Source organism: Oenanthe melanoleuca, chromosome 20 (genome assembly GCF_029582105.1).
Source record: "Oenanthe melanoleuca isolate GR-GAL-2019-014 chromosome 20, OMel1.0, whole genome shotgun sequence".
Taxonomy (NCBI): Eukaryota; Metazoa; Chordata; class Aves; order Passeriformes; family Muscicapidae; genus Oenanthe; species Oenanthe melanoleuca.
In genome coordinates this window covers 9,719,067-9,738,908 of record NC_079353.1, presented here as the reverse complement: position 1 = coordinate 9,738,908, position 19,842 = coordinate 9,719,067, and the positions used below count along the sequence as shown (strand labels likewise).

Below are 19,842 nucleotides of genomic sequence, written 5' to 3'. Positions count from 1 at the left end.
TAAAATTATTCCTGGTTTTCTTCAGCAATTATTTATTGCTAAGAAGAATCTGAATATTTCTAGCCACATCCCTGAATCTACACTCAGAGAGCTATTTTGATCAGGCAGCATCACTTATTTTCTGTTTCTTGTGTAACTAAACAGCAAGCTGAGAATTGCTTAAGCTGGCACACGAAAGGATATTGCAGTTTACTGGATGCAGACTGTGAATTGCTGGTAACACAAATGAGGAGATGAATTGTTTTCCTTAGATCAAAATGCACCTCCAAAGTAAAGACAAAAACTGTGGACTGATTTGAGCCTATGTTAATGACAATAACAATAAAAGGGGGCCTTTAGCAGGGATTTTGGAGGGAAACTGGGATTGCTAGAAATAGTTTCTAAGATCGATTGATTTCAATGATACTCTGGGACACAGAGAAGAGAAAGAGGCAATGACTGAAGAGAATAAATCAAATATCCTACAGCATTTTAGGCATTCTTTCCTTTCCTAGACACTGCTTTTAGTTTCCAGAAATATGAACAATTCCAGGCAAGGAGAGAATAGCCTGTTCATTTCCCCCCATGATGAATAGTTGCACGTTAGCCTGCTCATTTAATGACAGCTATATATAGTGTGTATAATAAATCAGACCCCAGCACACAAATGCCTTCTGTTTACCTTTGAAACACTCCTTTTTTTTTTTTTTTTTTTTTTTTTCCTGAGCATTGTGATTGTTGCAGGAGTCTGATAAATCCACCTACATGTAAAGGGATCTGAACAACAAATTACCAGGCACTTTTGGTTCAGTGAAATCCCCCCTCCCAGGACTGCCTGATGTCCCAAGATGCCAGGACCTCACAGGACCAAAGTCTGCACAGGCTCTGGAAAATTAACTCAGCTCAGAGGGAATCTCAGTCTGAGCTTTGCATGAAAAGTCTCATTTTAATCAGGGATCTCAGTCAATTAGTCTGATTATTGCATTATAAACACTTGTCAGCTTTTATAATATGTGCTTTTGAAATACGATGCCTGAACTTGGCAGTCCCAAAATAGCACATTTTTAACCTGAAGTACACTATGACTTCCCTGCACAGTAATTTACCAGTTAGAGTTTATATACACATATATTGTCATAGATGTGTGTGTGTGTGTGTGTGTGTGTGTGTGTCTGTGTGTGTGTGTGTGTCTGTGTGTGTGTGTCTGTGTGTGTGTGTTGCTATTTGTTGGATGAAAATATCTGATGTTTAGAAAGTATCTGAGATATCTCACTTCTAAGAAAAAACAGAGATTCCTTTTCCATATAAATATTACCAATTTCATCTGGGCTGGAAGATGCACATTTCAAGTAATTCTCTCCTATCCTGAGCCACTTCCCAACGAGCTGGCACAGCACTAATAAGATGATCTGATATTTCCACTTCTAAGATAAGAAATTCACAGATTGGATTCCCACTTTGGTTCCACCCCCAAAGAATTGTTCTCCAGGGAAAAGAAGGAGCAATTTCTATATTTTCCTTTATTTTGGGAAAACTTTTCATGCAAGAAATGTAGTAAAAAGTATTGGGAATTGCTGAAAGACATACAGATTATGTATGTTTTTATAGCCGTGAAGTCACTCAAATGGCTTTGTCTCCATTTCCCTGTTTGGCATAGATCACTTATTGTGCATATGTTTTCAGATGGAAATGCTGAATTAGACTATGGTGAAATGGATAATGCAGCCCTAATGCTGGCATGAGCTAATAAGAAAACAGCAATGAATCCACTGCTGCAGATTGAAGTACATGCATTTCATATTATTACTCAAGGCTTGTCTCTCCGATTAGATGATTGCATAACCTTAATATTATAAATCTTGCATGATGTGAATTGTTCAGCTGTAACCATAATCAGTTTTTACTAAGGTGGCTTTTCTGTCATCTTGTTAAACACAAACATTATATATGTTCTAGTCATAATTTTATAACAGTTGCTTTTAGCGGGTGACGGCTTTGTCAGTCAGGAGATGCTGTTTAGCTCAGATGCTCAGTGCAAGTGCTTAACATACCCATAATGGCAGATTTTGCTTCAGAAAACATCACTTTGTAGATCCTTTAATTTTCTGAGTGTAAATTTCTCTTCAGAAGAAATGCAAAAACTTGCAAGCTCTTAGACAGAAACCTCTAACAGCCGCTTTTCAGATCTTCCAGGAGCCCAGTTTATTTCATCAAGTGAAAATGGCTGTGCACCCCACAGAAATCATGGCATTCCAGTTCAGCTGCTCAGCTCTGAGCTCCCACTTGCTTCAGTCCAGTTTTCCATGTCCCAGCTCCCCCTGAGTAAATAAATTCCCCGAGGCCCAGCTTTATGGGGACCACACTGCCGCCAGCATTTAAGGGTTTGAGACCCTCCATATAAACCTCAGCCAGATTCTCTTTTCCCATCAATTCACTGGGGATTTACACAGCTAAAGCTCACAACTGGGTGATAAATTTCAAGGCATATTGTGGGAAGAAGGGGACATGGTCAGTGTGGCTGTGCTGTAACACCATCCTTCATGCAGAACCTGGGGATTGTTTAGTCCAGTTTATCTCCTCAATAAATTTATTGGCTTAGTCAGATGCTCTGTAGAAAAAGAAGAGAAAAAAAAAGCTAAATCCCCACCTTCTTCAGGTAGTGGACACATTCCTATTTCTCCTTTGTGGATCTTGTGTTGAGATATCCTTTACAGAGAGTAACATGTAGAAGAGATAAGGGCAACACAAGCACTTCCACATTTCTTCAGGTGTAGGAAGCCCTGAGACTGCATAATCAGGGAGTCAGGAGCATAAAACAAGAACTATCTCACCTCTCTATAGCTCTGTAATAAATCTGATCATCTTTGTTGGTTTTGATAGCAACAGAATTGGCCCTAAAGTCCATAATTTTATACTCAAAATTACTTTAACTTCTATGTAAAAAGCTAATTTCAAATAGCTTTTATCAGGCAGCCTGTGGATGTGATTTTCTGGTAGAATATATAAAACAATCAATTTCAGTGGTCTGTTCTTTGTAGAATAAGAGTCTTTTCTGCTTTCCAGTATGTTAAGCAACAGAACCTGGCACATTTGTTATTTGTTATCGTGGAAAGCACAAAGGACAAAACGAGTAGATTTAGATAAGATAAAAGGGATAAATCCTTTCCCATGAGGGTGGGGATGCCCTGGTTCAGGCTTCCCAGGAAAGCTGTGGCTGTTCCCAATCCTGGGAATGTCCAAGGCCAGGTTGGACAGAGCTGGGAGCACCCTGCTCTGGTGGAGGGTGTCTCTGCCCATGGCAGGGGGTGAAAACTGGATGAGCTTTAAGGTCCCTTCCAACACAAACCATTCTGTGCTTCTGTGACGTGAATGTTTTCAGAACTGAGCATTCTTGGTGAGAGGTAAAGGTAAGTGGGCAATTCCAGGAGATTTGCCTGCTCCATGCTCCTGTGAGGCAGAGCAGAGCTGGGAAGAAGCCAGCTCCCTGAGCACCTGCAGCCTGGCATGAGGCAGTGCCAATGGCATCTCACACACTCCCAGTCCTCCCAAGGAGCTCCCAAAACACTTGTGACACTCTTTGGCACCAGCTGCCCATTCTCTGCCTGCATCTTGTGCTATGGGAGAATTATTAGGAATGGGTTTATTTTATGGTCCAGAAAGGCACCTGCAAAAGCCTTGTGTTCTAAACTCTCTGAAGCCCCAAAGCTCAAGATCCATGTGTTCATGGCTCCATGAAGGCAAGAGGGGGATGGCTTGGGTGGCAACCGGTCCTGCAGGAAACCCCATCCAGTGATTATCCCTAGTGCTGCTTTACTATGCTGAAACTCTGACACCAGAGAGGCTTTCTCACATGGTTGGGAGAGAAAAAAATAGTTTTTAATATCAGATTTTTAAAAAAAGAATGTATGGCCCCTATAAACTGTTAAACTTCACTTTATTGATCATAAATCTGTGTTTTGCTCAATGCAAAAGTTTTTCATCTTGCACAAAAAAATGCTGAAACAGCTACAAATGTCAAAAACACAAAGTTTTCTCTCCTGGACAATTTATATGGAAGTTATTGGATTTTTTTGTTGTTGTTTAAAAGCACTCTTACCACATTGTGCTGGCCCACTGGGTTAGGAGAAATTGCCTTTCATTGCCAAGCTTTGTTCCTGCCCTTCACTGATGGGAAGAGACCTGGAAAATAAAGCAGGAGTGTTAGCCTCTTCTACATGCCATGAGTGATAGAAGGGCTGAATTGGATAAGAAACCTAAGCAGTGGGAATAAGACCTCAATAACAGCAGAGGAGATATTCCTTGGCAAAGCCACTGCTAAAGTAGGGCACAGGCAGTAAAAGTGCTGAGAGACACCTCACACTGAGATTTATCCCAAGGTCCACACCCAAACCAATGGCTGTCAGAGCAGGCTGGGCAGGCCAGGTCCCACTGTGACACTTCTGGAGTTAATGTGCCCTGGGGTGCATCCCCCTGCTCTGTGAGCAAGGACATGGTCCCACCAGTGTCCCAGCCTCTCTCTCTGCAAATGGGTCGATGCACCTTGGGACCAAGAGATTAACAGTCCTGTCTTGGTATTAATGACCTGCAAAAGCTGGGAAGGTGCAGAGCAGGGCAAAGAAATCTTGATTTATTAATGGCAAAGCAGAAAACTGAAAGGAAAAAAGTGGAAGAAAAAATTTCAGCCCAGCCAAGGGTGGCATCGAGACAGATTTACCCTGTTGTATCATGCATTTAAAATGGGTCATTTCAGCTAAGGCAGATGGGTGTTAGCACATTGAATATATTTGGTCTCCTATATTTTTTTAAATAATACATCCCATTCAGGAAGATGGAAAATAGGAAAAAGGATTCTTTTTTCTTTGTATCCAACTGTCCAAATCACAGAAATTGTGCTTTTCCCTCATAACCTGGAAGCCTTTTTGTGCTTTCTCTCCATCACATGGTACAACAGGTCTCTGTGCTCCACTACAGTGGTCAGCATCTCCCTAGAGATAATGGACTGGATCATCACCTGGATGCAATTCTTCCCTTTGGTCATAAATCATGATGGGAATACAGTAACCAAAAGCCATGAAATATGAAACCACATAAATAAAGGAAGGAAAGGACTGTGAATTGTCTGGGGAAATCTGTGCAAAGAAAGGGAGGAGGAGGGATTTGCACTGTTGGAGGAGCCACGACAAATATACATCCTGATTTTAAAGTCAAACCGTTGCTATAATTATTTAAGATTGGCCTTCTCTTGTGTGTCACAGGATGAGGCTTTGGTCTCCTTTTCAGTAATTTCATGTGTTTTCTGTTCCTCTTGGGCTTTACTTTTATTTCTGTGCTTTTCCCACTTCTAGTAGTTCTGTCTACAAATACCCCTGTTATTTCATCATCCCTCCCAGTCCCCAGCTTCTAGACTGTTTCTTCTTCCTTTGCCTCTGTTGTGTTAAAATCACGATTTTTGTTATCAGCCTGAGAACTCCAAACCTGAGTTCCTACAGGGAAAACACTGGTCTGCCAAGACAAAACCTTTAACTCTCATCCACAATTAAAAGGTGGGGTCCAAGCACATCTACACATTTAATTAAATCAGAAATGTTAAATCCTCCTTCACAACTGCCCAGCCCAAATATGATCAACTCTACAGTTTCAGAAACACAGTGAAAAAAATTTAGCATATTGTCCTATTAGGAAAAAAAGTAAAAAGAAACTGAAAACAAAATATTGAAAAGTTTAAAAAAGGAGTCCTGAAATCTTACATAGGAATCCTTAATGCAAAAACTTTGCTTCATCTTGTAGGCAGCATTTCACCCTTTAGATTTATTGAAATCAAGGCAAGGAATCTGTCACTGCTTTGTTTTGCACCAATAGCTAGAGCAAACCTGTGTGTCCATTCCACTGTGGTAAGAGCTCTGTTTTCCCCAGAATCGTTGCAGACATACCATGTAGTCCAAAATACCCTGGGATTTACAATTAGAGCACAGTTATTTTATATATGTCAAAACCAGTGGCTGACCCTGATGTCCTGAGGCTATTCCCAGGTAATATAGCACTAAACATTTTTTTTCCAAACTGCTGGCTGCCACTACAGGTTCCCTGGGAAACTTGATGTTTCACAGAGCTGAGGGACCCTAATTAAAAAATATTAGTCCTATTGAAACATGCATGATACAATTTTTTTAAACATATTTTATTTTCATTGGATTTTAGTTTCTCCTCATGGACACAGTTACATATTCACATAGATACTAACATTTCAGACTTGACAAATTCCCACTTTTAGTGGTTGGTTGTTATGCTCGGTTCAGGTTCCTCCTAATAAATTAAGGCATCCATGAGGATTTTTACCACTGGTGGAATTTTATTTTCTATAGTGACACATATCCATCTGTTTGGTGATGGGTGCATATTAGACGACAGGATAAAACACACAGAATGTGGAGCTTTGATTTGAACCATGTTTAAGTGGTACAGGTAGAATTGTGTTTCTTTTGGATCAGCTGCTTTTCTTCAGCTCTGCAGTGCAGTTAATAAACGCTGCAGACTGCTCTTTCAGAGCTTATAAACTTAGCAGAAATAAAAGGAACTAAGGGGTCTGACAACTGAGTGAAGCTTATAAATGCCACTGAAAGCCTTTGGGGCCCCAGCTCCTGGGGAATATATCACAGCCCCTGCAGAGTTTATAAATTCTGCCTATTTATGGGCAGGTTTCTCTCCTGACTGTAAAAACCATAGGTCAAAAAGCACTGCTAGATGGGGAACATGAAGCCTAGATTGCAGCCAGCTCCAGCTGCTTCTTTCAGAAGCCTGTGCAGCTCATCAGCAGAGCTGTGGTGCCTGTGCTGGATGCCACCCCGAGCCTGTCACAGGGAAAGCTTCTGCAGCTCCTGACCTGAGGTAGGACTGATCCCCTCAGATGTGAGCTCCTGGCTCCTGCAGGCTCTGTTTGCAAAGCTCTCCACACTTTACAACCTGGAGGACCCTGCCAGGTAGCTCAGATGGGAGTTTTTTTGGGCTAATGCTTTAGAAGCACATAGGTTGTCTGAGGTGCTTGTCAGCAGAGGATAAGCAGGGCCAGCTCTTGGGGCTGTGTCACTGCTCACCTTGTGTCCCCCACGGTCTGAACAGGCTCCCAGACCCCCAGGGCATAAACCAAAACTGCTCTTTGCACCCCCTCTACAAACCCACCTAAGTCTCATCTTCAAGGAGGCTCATGAATAGACCATTTCTTGTCTTTCACCAATTCCATGCTCCTGAGTGCTGTGGGCAGGTATCCACCTAGCAGGAGGAGGAAGCACCATGAGCACATCAGGTTTTTCCTCTCAGCATCCTGATCCCAGCTCCATTCTACCACACCCACTGTCTGACAAGCTGCTTTAATGGATGGGCACTGGCCTTCCGTGGAGGGGCTAAATGTAAAACTTCCCTATGCTTCTCTTGTCAAAGTTAAAAGCTTTTCACGTCTGTGTTAATGTTTCTTTTTTTTTTTTCCCTCCTGTCTGTTGGCACCAATGACAAATACTACATCTTGCATTGAGTAACAGTATATTGAATGGCTGGCAGAGGCAGAATACGGCACCTGTGATTTATCTCTGGGAGTTTGGGTTGGATGACACTGCTGGGAACAGACGGGGGCTCTGAGCTGTCACCTGATTACTAATTCTAGGATTTCTCCTCCGAGAGTGAGAAGGAGTGAGCTAGAATGAAGGGTACAAAAAGCAAATCAATAAACAGGTTAGTGTTTGCATCATTATTAACACTTGGGCTGTCAACACACCCATTGAAACTATCGCTCAGGGCAGCTGCAGATTTAATGGTCAGTGTAACAGATTTACTGTAAATGTTAGCTGAGGCAGAGCAGGAGGGGGATCTCACTGACAAATAACAGAGATTTCAGTGGGATGCATGGAACCCTTTATGTGTGTGCATAAATAACTCCAGGATTGCCAGGCAGAGGCAAGGGGCTTACTGCAGTATTTCTTCTGGCAGGGCTGTGGCGTGTCCCCGTGCTCCCCTTCCCTCCCCAGAGCCTCCCTCCGCTCACAGGCAGCAGCTGCACATCAATTCAATCACCAAGGGAGCTTTGATCTTGGGAGCCCCTCACAAACCCCTTAATAGCCTGGGGAAGGGAGGGGAAGGGAAGGGTGGTGCTGCCATCTTCACACTAAATTAGACTGCGATGAGAAAAAGCTTTAAATGAAGTTGGGTTTTATTGGTTTTACCCAGCTGATGGGCTCCATTTTCCCCTCTCCACAGTGACCTCTGCAGAGGTTTCTTAGGAACACAGCTGGCATTGCCCCTTCCCTGTTGATCTGTCCTCACACTTTCCACAAGTAACACAACCAAGCAGCTCTGAGCTGTATAAATGAATGCACAATCAAGTGTCTCTGCTTAAATTACGGATGAAATGATAAATCTACTGCAGAGTAAATTGGCTGAAGAAGAATCTTTCCAAGTCCTGTCGGTGCTGCCACTTTTTCAAATGAAAGCCCTCATAAAGAAATTAAACTGGTTAAAATGAAAAAGTATCTAAATTCAAGTAGCTTCTGCAGGGGAGGGTTTCCCAGATTGCACTGTCATCTCACGTAGATCCTTCTCCAGGAGCACTCTGCTGCTTTCCTTGCTTGTTTTAAATGGTTCCCACATGCACATTTATAATGGTGCATCAATCTCCAAGTAACTGCTTCTGCTCACTGCTGCTGCCAGGAGGAGGGACCCAGGGCTAAAACCTCGGAGTGTCAGATGTACCAGCCACATGTAGCTCTCCCTGCCCCAAGGGCTGCTCACTGTCCTGCAGGTTTGATCCTAATGGCAAAATATAATATTCTGGAGCTGCACTGCTTTGATATTCCCAAATGACACCTTCATCTCCTGCCCTCCAGACAGACACCTCAGGAACTGCCTCCTCAGTGCAACCTCAGGAAGTGTGGGTTTCTCACTGTGTTCCAGGCTTAAGGAATTCTTGCTGAGAATGCTCAAGCTGGTGGAACTGTGCCTTCAGAGCATGCATGGGCTCAGGGCACAGTGAGAGATGCTTGAAAGCTCCAGCCATGTCCCAGCTATTGCAAAAGCCTCTCATAGGAAACTTCCACTCAGAGCATCCAGAGACCCAGCAGAGACCCGGGGCAGAGTCTGAGACCATTGATCTCTGCAGGGCATGGATCAGTCCCAGAGCCCAGGGACGGTGGGACATTGGTCAGGAGCTATCTCAGGAACAAGAGCAGGAGCAAAACTCCCTCTCCCCCTCACTACAGACTGTCCCAGCTCTCACCTTCCCTGTGCATGGTGTCTCAGGATGCTTTTTATGCTTTTCTGCCTCAGTCATGTTGATAAGCTCTGTCATTAGTGCAGAACTTTGAACATACAATATGGTGAGAACAGGCTTCTCTTGGCCCTTAATTTCATGAGAAACAAGGCCAAGATGAAACCCATGGAGCTCATAGATTCCTGAATGCCCTTTCCTGCCAGGACAGGCCTACAACAGTGGCAGAGGATTTATTTACCTGTTAATGTGGGCATCTCTGGGACAGGATCCCCTGTGAATGTCTTCCACATTCTGTGACTTGCACTACTGGCCAGGACCTCAAGCCCTTCTGAAACCCAACAGGAATGTGCAGGAATCAGAGGTCTGGTGGAACACGAGGGGATGCAGGCAAGGTTTTCTGGGGTTACAGTTTATAAGTATTGAAACTATTCAGTGTCTGACTCAGGCACAGGATTTCCTCATATCACTTGGTTTTGTGATGCTATGTCGTGGTTCAACCCCAGATCCCCAAAGCAGATCTGGTAACTCTGCCCAGTGCACGGGGCCACCTCAGACGGACATCCCCAAAATGCTTCTGGAATAACCTGAGACTGTGTCACCCATTCACACTCCCCTGGCACTGCTTAGCCCCTCTCCAGAGGGCACATCTACTTTGTGCCACAGCAGTGCCAGCTCAGACTTCCAGGCTTCCTGGGACTTGCAACATTAGAAACTCAAACCCAAACGCAGCAGCTGCAAAATCAGCATTAATGTGTTTCGGTTTGATTTTGATTTCTAAAGGGCTGGTGGCAAAGAAAAGCTCTGGAGCCTCTCTGTGGAGTTGGGCTCTAATTCCTGCAGAAGAAAGCATCCCCGTGAGTTCAGAGCACTGCTTGCTCCCTTTAATCCCTGCACTATTGACTGGAGGAAGAACAAACCTCCTTGGAAGCCTTAATTGGAGCAAGCGGCGTCTGACGATTTTTGTTTAAACTGTACAAGAAGACTCCTCCCTGGTGGGAGATGTTCAGCAATCAGAATGAGGAGGAAAAAACCAAACCTTTGCTGCACACAGCTTGACAGTGCAGTGGATAACCCAGTGGAGAGCAGCCCTGGGAGCTGCTGAAATATTTGGACAAGGTGACCCCGCACCAAGCACATTAGTTGCATTATTGGCCTGTAAACTGTCTCACTGCTTTACATATCTGTATGGCCCACATATTGAAGGGGAAGATTAGCTTGATTATCAATGGAGGAATGAGCCAAACAATTACTTTCATTATTGAATATCCAATTAATTATTCAGGAGGCGAATCAATTATTCATATCTCATTTAAACTGGGTCGCAGGAGAAGCGCTGCCACTTGACAGAGCTGCTCACAGCCTCTCTGGGTGCAGCAACAATTCTGCTGCAACAGGGAGCAATTGTATGGGGAGCAAAAGCCACGCTCAAAAGTATATTCCCCAGACCATATGGATATCCATCCATACACATTTGGTGGTTAAGGCCAATTCCAAAGAACTGTGAGAGTTTGGAATTCTCTGCAGGGTCTCCTCAGCCATGATTATTGCTACCTTTTTAATGTGATAAAAGCATCCTCCAGGCCAGCACCAACAGGAGTTCAGAAGCCCATGGGAGTAGAGCATGTGCTGTAGGACCTAGAGGACTCAGATGTATTTGGTCTTATGTGAAAGAAAGCAAAAAGCTCTCATGGAGATAGCAAGAGGGAATCTCCTGGAGAACAGCAGACTCTTAACCAGTTTTCAAAACCTGATATCATCACAGAGACATTTTACGAGCAAAATATCTGTATCTTGCTTCCCTCATTTAAACAATGGAAATAATTTTTAAAAATATATCAAATTGTTTGCCCACTCTCTTGTTGTATTTGCCTACTTTGGAGGCAAGAATGGAAGCGCCACACACACCTGGTCTGAATCCAGAGAGCAACACCCCAGTGCTGCAGTGCCTGGTACATCCACACACTCTTTGCCATAGCCACACATTGTTCTTCCATCCAAAGCATCAACAAAAAACTTACTGCAGGTTCCAGAGCACCCATGATACTGCAGAGCAGAGGGTAAGACAGAGAGAAAGTGGAGACCGAGACAAGGCAAGGAAAGAAATGCAGCCTGGATAGAGCAGATCCAGGAATATAACCAGGGTAAAAATCTTCTGGAAAGGCCAAGGTCTGAAAACTCTGCTTTTCTATAAAACAACACATACAGGCAATGACAGCTGGCTTGCAACTGTTTGACAAGCAGGGAAACAGAAGGAATCATAACTTTGTGTGTGTATTTCCAAGACAAATAGGTCCCTGGGACATTCAGTGTCTGGGAACTCTCCTTTCCCCCATGCTCTCTCACACAGTCACTTGTCCCCCCTGCAGCCAAGCCCCAGCCCTTCAGTAATCTCAGTTTTGTGTCTTTTTCCTTCTTTGCACAAGCAGAAGCGAGTGATACCATATTGAAAACAAATTGTCAATTACTGAACAATCAAGCCCTCCATTTGTTTGTTAGATTGACTCTCAAATAGCCCGATTAATTATAACAGCACTAATTATTAAGATACACTGGTAGTCATCTCCTATTCCAGAGAGAAGAAGAAAGTCTTTCCTCCTGCTTTTGCTGTCACAGTAGCAGCCTTACCCAATAGGGCGATTTATCTCTGTCAAGCCACTAAAATGATAATGCCAATTAAATCACACTAGTAATTGCTGTTGGGGTCCCCATGGATTTCTCCCAGCAGAGTCAGGTGGAATATGAATGCAGGCTGTCCAAGGAGGGCTGGATCCTGCTCAGGGAGAGTCCATCCACACTAGTCCCTGTCCTGCTCTGATCACTGCCATGGGGGCCACAGGCAAAGCCCCCCAGCTTGTGCTCTCAGGGTCCCCAGCAGCCCCAGCTGAGCATTTTTGCAGCCAGGAGTGAGGGAAGTCAGTCTCACACAGAGATGCCACTGAGCTCTTCAGGGCATGAAGAGGCACGGGGCTGCCCCTTTTTGTTCTCTGCAGTTTCAGCTGGTTTGCAGCTTCTCACAGCTTTGGGAGCCTCCAGCATCTCCTGCTCCTGTCCTGCCTGGATCTGGGCTGTGTCCCACATCCCCTCAGACCACAAATGGATCTCTGGGCAGAGCTGGTGTTGAAGGCCTTCCTGGGCACTCAGACTGTAAAAAACAAAGATACACGTACAAGACAAACATGCAGTGTGGTCCAGGTTGAAGGATCACATACACAGGTAACAGTGGTTGTGACTGATAGATCTGCTGCAAAAGGGGAGGGTGTGCCCCATCCCCTGTCCTGTGCTTTCTGCTTATTGTAATGAATGGATGTCTCTGCAGCAGACCCCACCTAAAAAGAACAGTGTGATCTAACCCAATCTTGCTTCTCATTCGATTAAACCCCGTGAAAGCAAGCATGTAACCTTGTTAATATCACGTTTATTAGAGGGAAGGGGGACAGAAAATTAAGATATACTTCATGTTGTTGCTAATTAGAAAAATTGAGACTTTGCATCTGTGCAAGGCAGAGCAACATGTGGCATGAACAGATGTGAACTCATTACACAGCTGCATCAGAGGAAAATGTGCCACCACAGCGACAAAAATCTCAAAATCAGATTTCCCCCAGTGCCTCGGCTTCCCATTGCCTTCTCCTTCCTTCCTCTAAAAAAAGTTTGTTCTGGGTTATTGGGGTTTTTTTTACTGTTTTTCTCGGGGAGCAGAAAGGAAGGGAGGCTGTTCTTTTGCAAATATACACTGAACCCCCCAGAGAAGCTCAGAGCAGAAACAAGCCAGGCTGCAGCACGACAGCACAGCCTCTGGCTCCTGCTGAAACAAAAGGAATAAAATCTATCCTGCCCTTCCCTGGCTGTGGTGCTTTCCTCAGGGGACCAAGCAGGGAGAGCTGCAGGCAGCCTCTTCCCAAGGGCTTTCCAGGCACAGCTCCCCTGCAAGGTGGAGGGAAGTGGGACTAATACCTTAAATGAGGTGTCACCAATAAATTGCTTCAAATCCTGCCCTTCATCCCCCTGAGAGGCATCTAAGATCACCAGGCCACTTGTCATCTACAGTAAAGAGCAGCCAAACAGCATGAAAATAAGTCACTTTTTTATCATTTCCTCTGTATGTTCTGTTTAACTTCTTGTCTCAGATAGTGGAGGCAAATCCCAGAGGAAAATCAGAGGTTAGATTTGGGATTCCTCCCTTGCAGGGCTCCCAGGAGCTGATTTGCTCCCTGGCACAGAAGAGAGCAACCCAGCAAAGCAGCTGTGTAAAAATGCAGCAACTTTGCTGATGCTTGTTTCATTTGTGCCCTGTTCAGCTCTGGAGAGGCTCAGCTGGATTTCTGGGCAGTCAAAAACATCACGGTGTTATCAAGAGGCATCACTGTATCAGGCTAGCAGGTTTGGGGATGCACAGGCAGGGTATTGGGGTGTGGGGGCTGGAACCCACTTCCCAAATAGCTGAGCACTGGATAAAAAAAAAATAGAGACTGGAAAAGGAGCTCCAAAGACAGGTTTTGCCTTTTTCTGAGAAGATTTTGCAGATTTTTTTGCAGCAATGCCAACTCTTTCCATCTCCCTTCTCATTCCCAAGGATTTCTACTGACTTGCACTGTTACATCAAACTCCTGATCCCAGCACTGCTCCAAACCTCAGAGCAGGGTGAGGCTCAAAAGGTACACCTTGGACAGCATCTGGAAGTGAGATCAGCTTTCCTCCTGGCCATGAGCTCAGAGCCCTGGACATTTTGCTAAATGAACTCCCCTGTTGGAGAGGTCTGCTGAAAAACCCTTCAGTGATTTGCCTGCTGCCTCCCTCATCAAGGAAAACATTGAGGGGGAAACAAAAACAAAACAAAAAAAAAAAAAAACCCCAAAACCTTATTTTTAATAAAAAATCTGGGTGGTGGGCATGCTCTGGACTGTCTGGCAAAGTTCATCCTTCATTTGCACAGGCACAGGGCTGCTCTGGTAGGAATGTTCCTCGCTTGCACCATTTCATTGCAACCCTTTATCATCCCTTTGTCCCAGGCAAACACTCCCTGTGCAGCACAGAAACCTCACCCCACACACTGCTGAGGCCCTCAGTCCCTTTGTGCAGGCTGTTTCATTTCATAAACTCAAGGGTCACTTTTATTGTGGTCTCTGCTAAATGAAATCACAAAAGCAATTTAAAATCGCTTAAGCAAATCATGAAAGATGCAATATGAGGAAAGGGCTGTGAATAATGGTTAGCCTAAAGCATTGCAACAAAGGGAGTGACTGTGCTTCTGTCAGGTCCTTTCTCTTGGTCTGTATCCTTCATGCTGAATTCCCCATCTTCTGCCTAAGATTTTGGGCAGGAACTCATCAAAGGAGAAAGCCACTCTTATCAAATTTCTAACATTGCCTGCTATTCTTCATGGAAAAATGATCTGCAGGACATAGAGAAAGCTGCAACCAAGTCTGGCATTTCAGATATGCACTAGCCAGAAAATAATAACAAAAACACAGGATACCATTTTTATCCTGGAAATTATTTTCTGGGGGGAAAAAAATGTCAGTGAAGCCTGTGAACTTCATCCTTATCAGACTGGCATTCAGAAGAAACTTCTGGCTGCCTCCAGCCAAAAGCTTTGCCCCAGTAGGAAACAGTCCAATACAGAACAAAGTTGGAGGTGACTAAAATGGCTGTGAGATAAATTTTCAAGCAACTTTTTTTTCCATCCCAACATCAGCAATATGCTTCACATAATGTTTTTGTTGCTCAAGGATGACTTTCCTACAGCTCTGAAAAGCTCTGTTCACCTTTCATCAGGCCCTTTACTTGTATGGCACTGGCTACCATGCTGCCTTATCCTACAAACAGAGCAAGTGTTTTCTCTGATATTCCTTGGTGTCCTGGATCCTGTGAGATCAGATTTCCCAGGGCTCAGTGCCCAGGGAGGGGTGAGGATTCTCCATAACACAGCACAGGCACCCAGCAAGGGGCAGCCCCTCTCTGTGACTGATTCACTGTCATCCAAAATAAAAGATACCTGGGCTCACTCACAAGCCCAAGTGATGCCTGAGAGCTCCACTGGACCAGGTTCCTCTTGATCTAGGTTTTCTAAGCAGCCACAAGTCAGCAGCATTTGAAGAATTTACAAAAATAGCAGTCGGCCTTAATTTCTGGCTGGGGTGGGAGAAAGAAGAATAGGAGAGGATTTGATCCAGGAGTCTCAAGGTCAGAAACTGCACTCAGCATCACAAGAAGCTTTTGAAAAGCCTGTACTTTTGCTGTGGTGATGTTCAGCTCTGTTGAGGAGGAAGGAACACCCAAATTTCCCTCTTGTGGCCAGCATCTCACAGCCCCCAAAGCTGAGGCTTCCAGCTGGATCTGTTGGACAATATTCAAAAGTGGATTAAGGAGCTGCAGCACACCCTCATCTATAAAATGTGATCCAAGCAGAATCTGAAACAGCAGAAATTCTGCAGATGGTGGGCCAGATATGCCCTTGTTTTAAGCCAAGGATCACACTGGATCTCAACAATGCCTTCTCAAGTGGCCACACTGTGCCAGCCACAAAAAACAATCCTGCAGAGACACAGCCCAGGAGCCCAAAGATCCCAAAAGCTGGAGAGGATTGGGTGCTGTGGAAAGGACAGGTGAATTCTCACTCCAGCTGTTCACAAGGTTCCAATCCTGCTGCACCACCTGACCACTAACCCAAGAATCCCCAGAGTGTCTGGGCAGGTCAGCATGACAGCAGCAGAGGAGATGGCCGAGAATAGAAAAGCTTTTTATTTCTTCCCTCAATAAGTATCTCAAAAAAAGCTTTTAGCATACCCCCCTTCGAAAAGAAAATCTCTTCTAAGCTTATGCATGATAATAACATTTCCCACATTTTCAATTAGCTGAAATAATCTCGCTAAAAGCTATTGATAACCCACCTTTAGCTGCGAGCACACGTGCACCTGTGTGTGCAAGGAGACGAGCCATGCCTGACAGAGCGAGAGGCAGTGAGAAATGAACTGCCTGAAATTAACTTTAAGCGTCCAAGTGATTAAACCATTGTGCTGTGATTGTGTAGGATACTGCCTTTCTTCGGCAATTAAGACTGTATTGATCAGATAGCAGGAGGAAAGGGGCCGGCAGAGTGATGCTCATTCAGGCTGCCGTAATTAAGAGTGATCATCTATTGTTCTGGAGCTCACAGCACAGCCCAGCCCCATCGGGCTCTTCCCTCTCCCTTCCCCGGCCCTCGTGGGTTGAGCATCTGCTTGGAGTGAAAATTGAAGCAGGAGCTGAAGTTGTAGCAGGTCAGGATTCAATTCATATCTTCCCCCATCCATTCAGCCCCAAGACAAGCAGCTTCTGCTGTTTACTAGCAAGATGGGGGGAAATGGGAGGAAAATAGAGCATGAGAGAATACAGACCACCACATCTGAAAGCAGTTCTTGGGCTGACCATGGAGCAACAAGAGCTCACCAAGGCTTTGAGGAAATTGCAGTGTGGGTCACTCCATCAAGAGCAAACTTTCCAGAATAGATCCTTCTGCTCCCAAAACTAATCTCTTTTTTTAAAAGTAACTTATTTAATGTATTTTTTTTCCTTCCCAAATGCACTCAAACCAATCTTCTACCCTTAAATACAGCTTGAAATTGGCTTCTTATTTATACCTTAACTAGCAAATTTCTCTCTTACAACTTCTGCTGAACCCTTGCTAACATGCAGTGTTGCTTTGCCTTTCTTCACTTTCATGGCTCCAGCCTGGGAAAATTGGCATGGAATAATAGCATTTAAAATATCAGCTGACAGAGTATAAGTTCATGATTTCTATGACAGCAGTCCTTGGGCATTTAGACTCTTGTGGTAAAGGATATTTCCTTACTTTATTATTCTAGTTCCCAGTATATCATTTCTCAGGGTACGGATGGTACTCAGAAAAATTATCCATGTCAGTCAAAGCGTGTTATTGTGGGCTTGGGGGAGGATTTGGATCATTTCCTCATGAAGACTCCAGAATGCAGCACCTGAAAACACACTTCTCCAGAAAGCAAGGGAACGTGGCACTGAGCCACATCACTCCAGAGTGATTTATTATTCATCAACAAGACCTTCAAAACCCTGATGCTGGCATCTAAAACACGGTGATAATCACTGATATTTTCCTTCACCTCTGTGGATTGCTATCAAACTTAAAGAGAAAAGATTTGCATACCTGGGTGGCCTTACTTGCCACAGCCAGAAAGCAAGTAGCCTAATTTTCAGCTTGGTCCTTTAAACCTAGAGTGTGTCTTCCCAGTTGTTTGTTGGAAACCACAAGTGTGACTGAAGCTTTCTCATTGTCCATGTCTGTCCCAATCACTGAGCTAAAAGTACAGACTGACAAGCAGGGCTGGCACACAGTGTCTGTGCACTCCACATTCGTGTAGTACCTTCCTTCTTAATAGCAAGGCAAGGACTCCATCCTTTCCTCTCAACCTTGTCAACCTCACTTCACTTTAAATACATCTCACTGCTTTAGTCACAGCTCTTCTTTCAGTAGATGAGATGTGGCCTTGCCATTGTTTTTCCAGTTCTCTCAGTCCTGGCCCTTGTGAAGATCATTGTTCATCTCTGTTAGCCCATGTTCCCTGCTGAACACAGATCTTCTCCCTGCCTTTCCATGAGGAGCATTTGCATTTCCTGCTGCTTGACAAAACCCTTGCCCATGATAAGAGTACACCCAGGTCCTGGCAGTGTGAACCCTGGCACTGTGCAAGTTCATTTTCACTGCCCTGCCCCACTCCTGCCTCCTTGCTGACTTTGAGTGCTACAAGCTGCTTGCAGGACAAAGCTGGAGATGTCAGCTTTGCTCCTTTCCTTCCTCTCAGAAGCTCAGTGTTACTCAGTAGCTCTTGCCCAGGCAGAGTAAAGGGTTAAGCATGAAGATCTGGAAGAGGCAGTGCTGTCCTGTCACAGAGCTGCCCTTTTGCCTCTTCCTCACACATCCACACTGCTCACATAGCCTGCATTCCTCCCCGTTAACACCATTAAGCTTTGACCTGAACTAGACATAGAGCTAAATATGTGTGCACCTGTCCCCTTATAATGACCTGCCATTATCATTTTCCACCCCCCTTTTTTGATTGATGGATATTACATGCAGAGTGACCCTCAGGTTTTTTTTTTCCCCCCCTCCTCTTTTTGTTAGGCCTTGCTAAAGCAACCTGCAAATTAATTTAATATCCTCTTTTGGTTGGGAGCTATGAAACGAGGGCTCGAGGCTGATGATGCGTAAACCATTTGTGGCATGTATTTAATCTCTGGACAATGGATAGAGATGTTAGTGCATGCTACACTAAGTTCTATTTACGCTGGCTATTAAGTGCAGTCAAGCTGAAGGCAATCGGAGCACATTACAGGGCCTAATGGGAGAGGATGCTACACAACAGTACATTAAAGACTGAAAATGAATTAAGAAGGAAGCATGGTAGAGAAAGCGACAAGGAAAGGGTTCTGTATACAGATAACTCTTATTGACAGCACAAATATTCATGTACTCTGAGTTCCCAAATCCAATTTTGGTATTGGATACCACTCTAGAGGGAATGTTTTGAATTCCATTTTCATGCAGATACAAAATGACTCGCAGCCAGCCTGCCCCTCCCACCTCCACCTCAGTGGTTTGCATAACCTGATGCTGGGAAATGCATCCCCCTTTTTCTGCCTCGCAAAACTAAACCAGATCCCTCCTGACCACCTAAATCAAGCAAAACTTTCTCAGCCTGCTCCCTGAAATGAGTCTACCCCAGGAATTACAAGTAGACCTTGCTGCATTCCCAGTCCTGCTCACTCTCCTTGGCACTTCTTGCTCTGGCTGTCACTGAGAAAATTCAAGCCCTCTGGGAAAGACAGGAGAAAAATGCACAGTGGGAGCAGCCTATGAGTTGTGAACACTATATCTTTGCTTTTGTCTTTCTTGTCCCTGTTATCTGGATGGGAAGAATTTAGAGGAGACAAAGTACTGTCCTGCTGTCTTTTCAAAAACAAAGCTCCAGAACCCAAGAGTGGCACTGCTTTACTCCATCTCACACATACAATTTTATGAGTTTACTTTTAGGTGCAACAATTTCTATTCATGAAGAGACTGACTTGCTGCGTCTTCCTGAGTACGGTGGCTTCATTTAGATTGGTGAAAGAAAAGTAGTTTGTAGTTAAAAACTTGCACATAAAGAAAAGAGAAGCAGCAACCAAACTACTAAAGCCACATGCTCACACTGGTCAGTTCTGTTCATTATTTCACTGAGGCTTTCCCAAAATCCAGCTCTGGCTGACACTGTCCCTGCCCAGGCTGCAGACACTTACCTGACCCGCTCCCTGCTCCCCAGGGCAGGGAAATAAACTGCCCTGAAAGCATCTGCCTGTGGCACTTCTGACATTCATTTCAGGACAATATCCCTTGGACTCAAGGCTTCCCTGCCTGCACTGCCAAGAGCTTCACTGACTGTCAGAGGCTGGTCACCAAGCCTGGTCAGAAGAGCCCCACCCCTGAGGACAAGCCCAAGGACTGTGTCCTCCCTTCCTTTGCAGCTCCCAAAGGTCAGACTTGCCTCTGACAAGAAGCTCCTTGCTACTTTTGGCAAGTTGGACTTCTCCACCAACTTGATGTTAAGAATCAGAAAATA

At 44.6% G+C, this 19,842-nt stretch overlaps 1 long non-coding RNA gene across 1 annotated transcript; it reads right to left on the bottom strand.

Moving 5' to 3' along the window:
• Nucleotides 1–1,583: 1,583 nt before the first annotated feature.
• LOC130261392 (uncharacterized) lies at nucleotides 1,584–19,624 on the bottom strand. The gene is made up of 3 exons (XR_008841976.1): nucleotides 19,523–19,624; nucleotides 4,076–4,158; nucleotides 1,584–2,587 (listed from the first exon to the last, which is right to left on the bottom strand). It is a non-coding gene; the product is annotated as an uncharacterized LOC130261392 (long non-coding RNA).
• Between the last annotated feature and the right edge of the window lie 218 nt (nucleotides 19,625–19,842).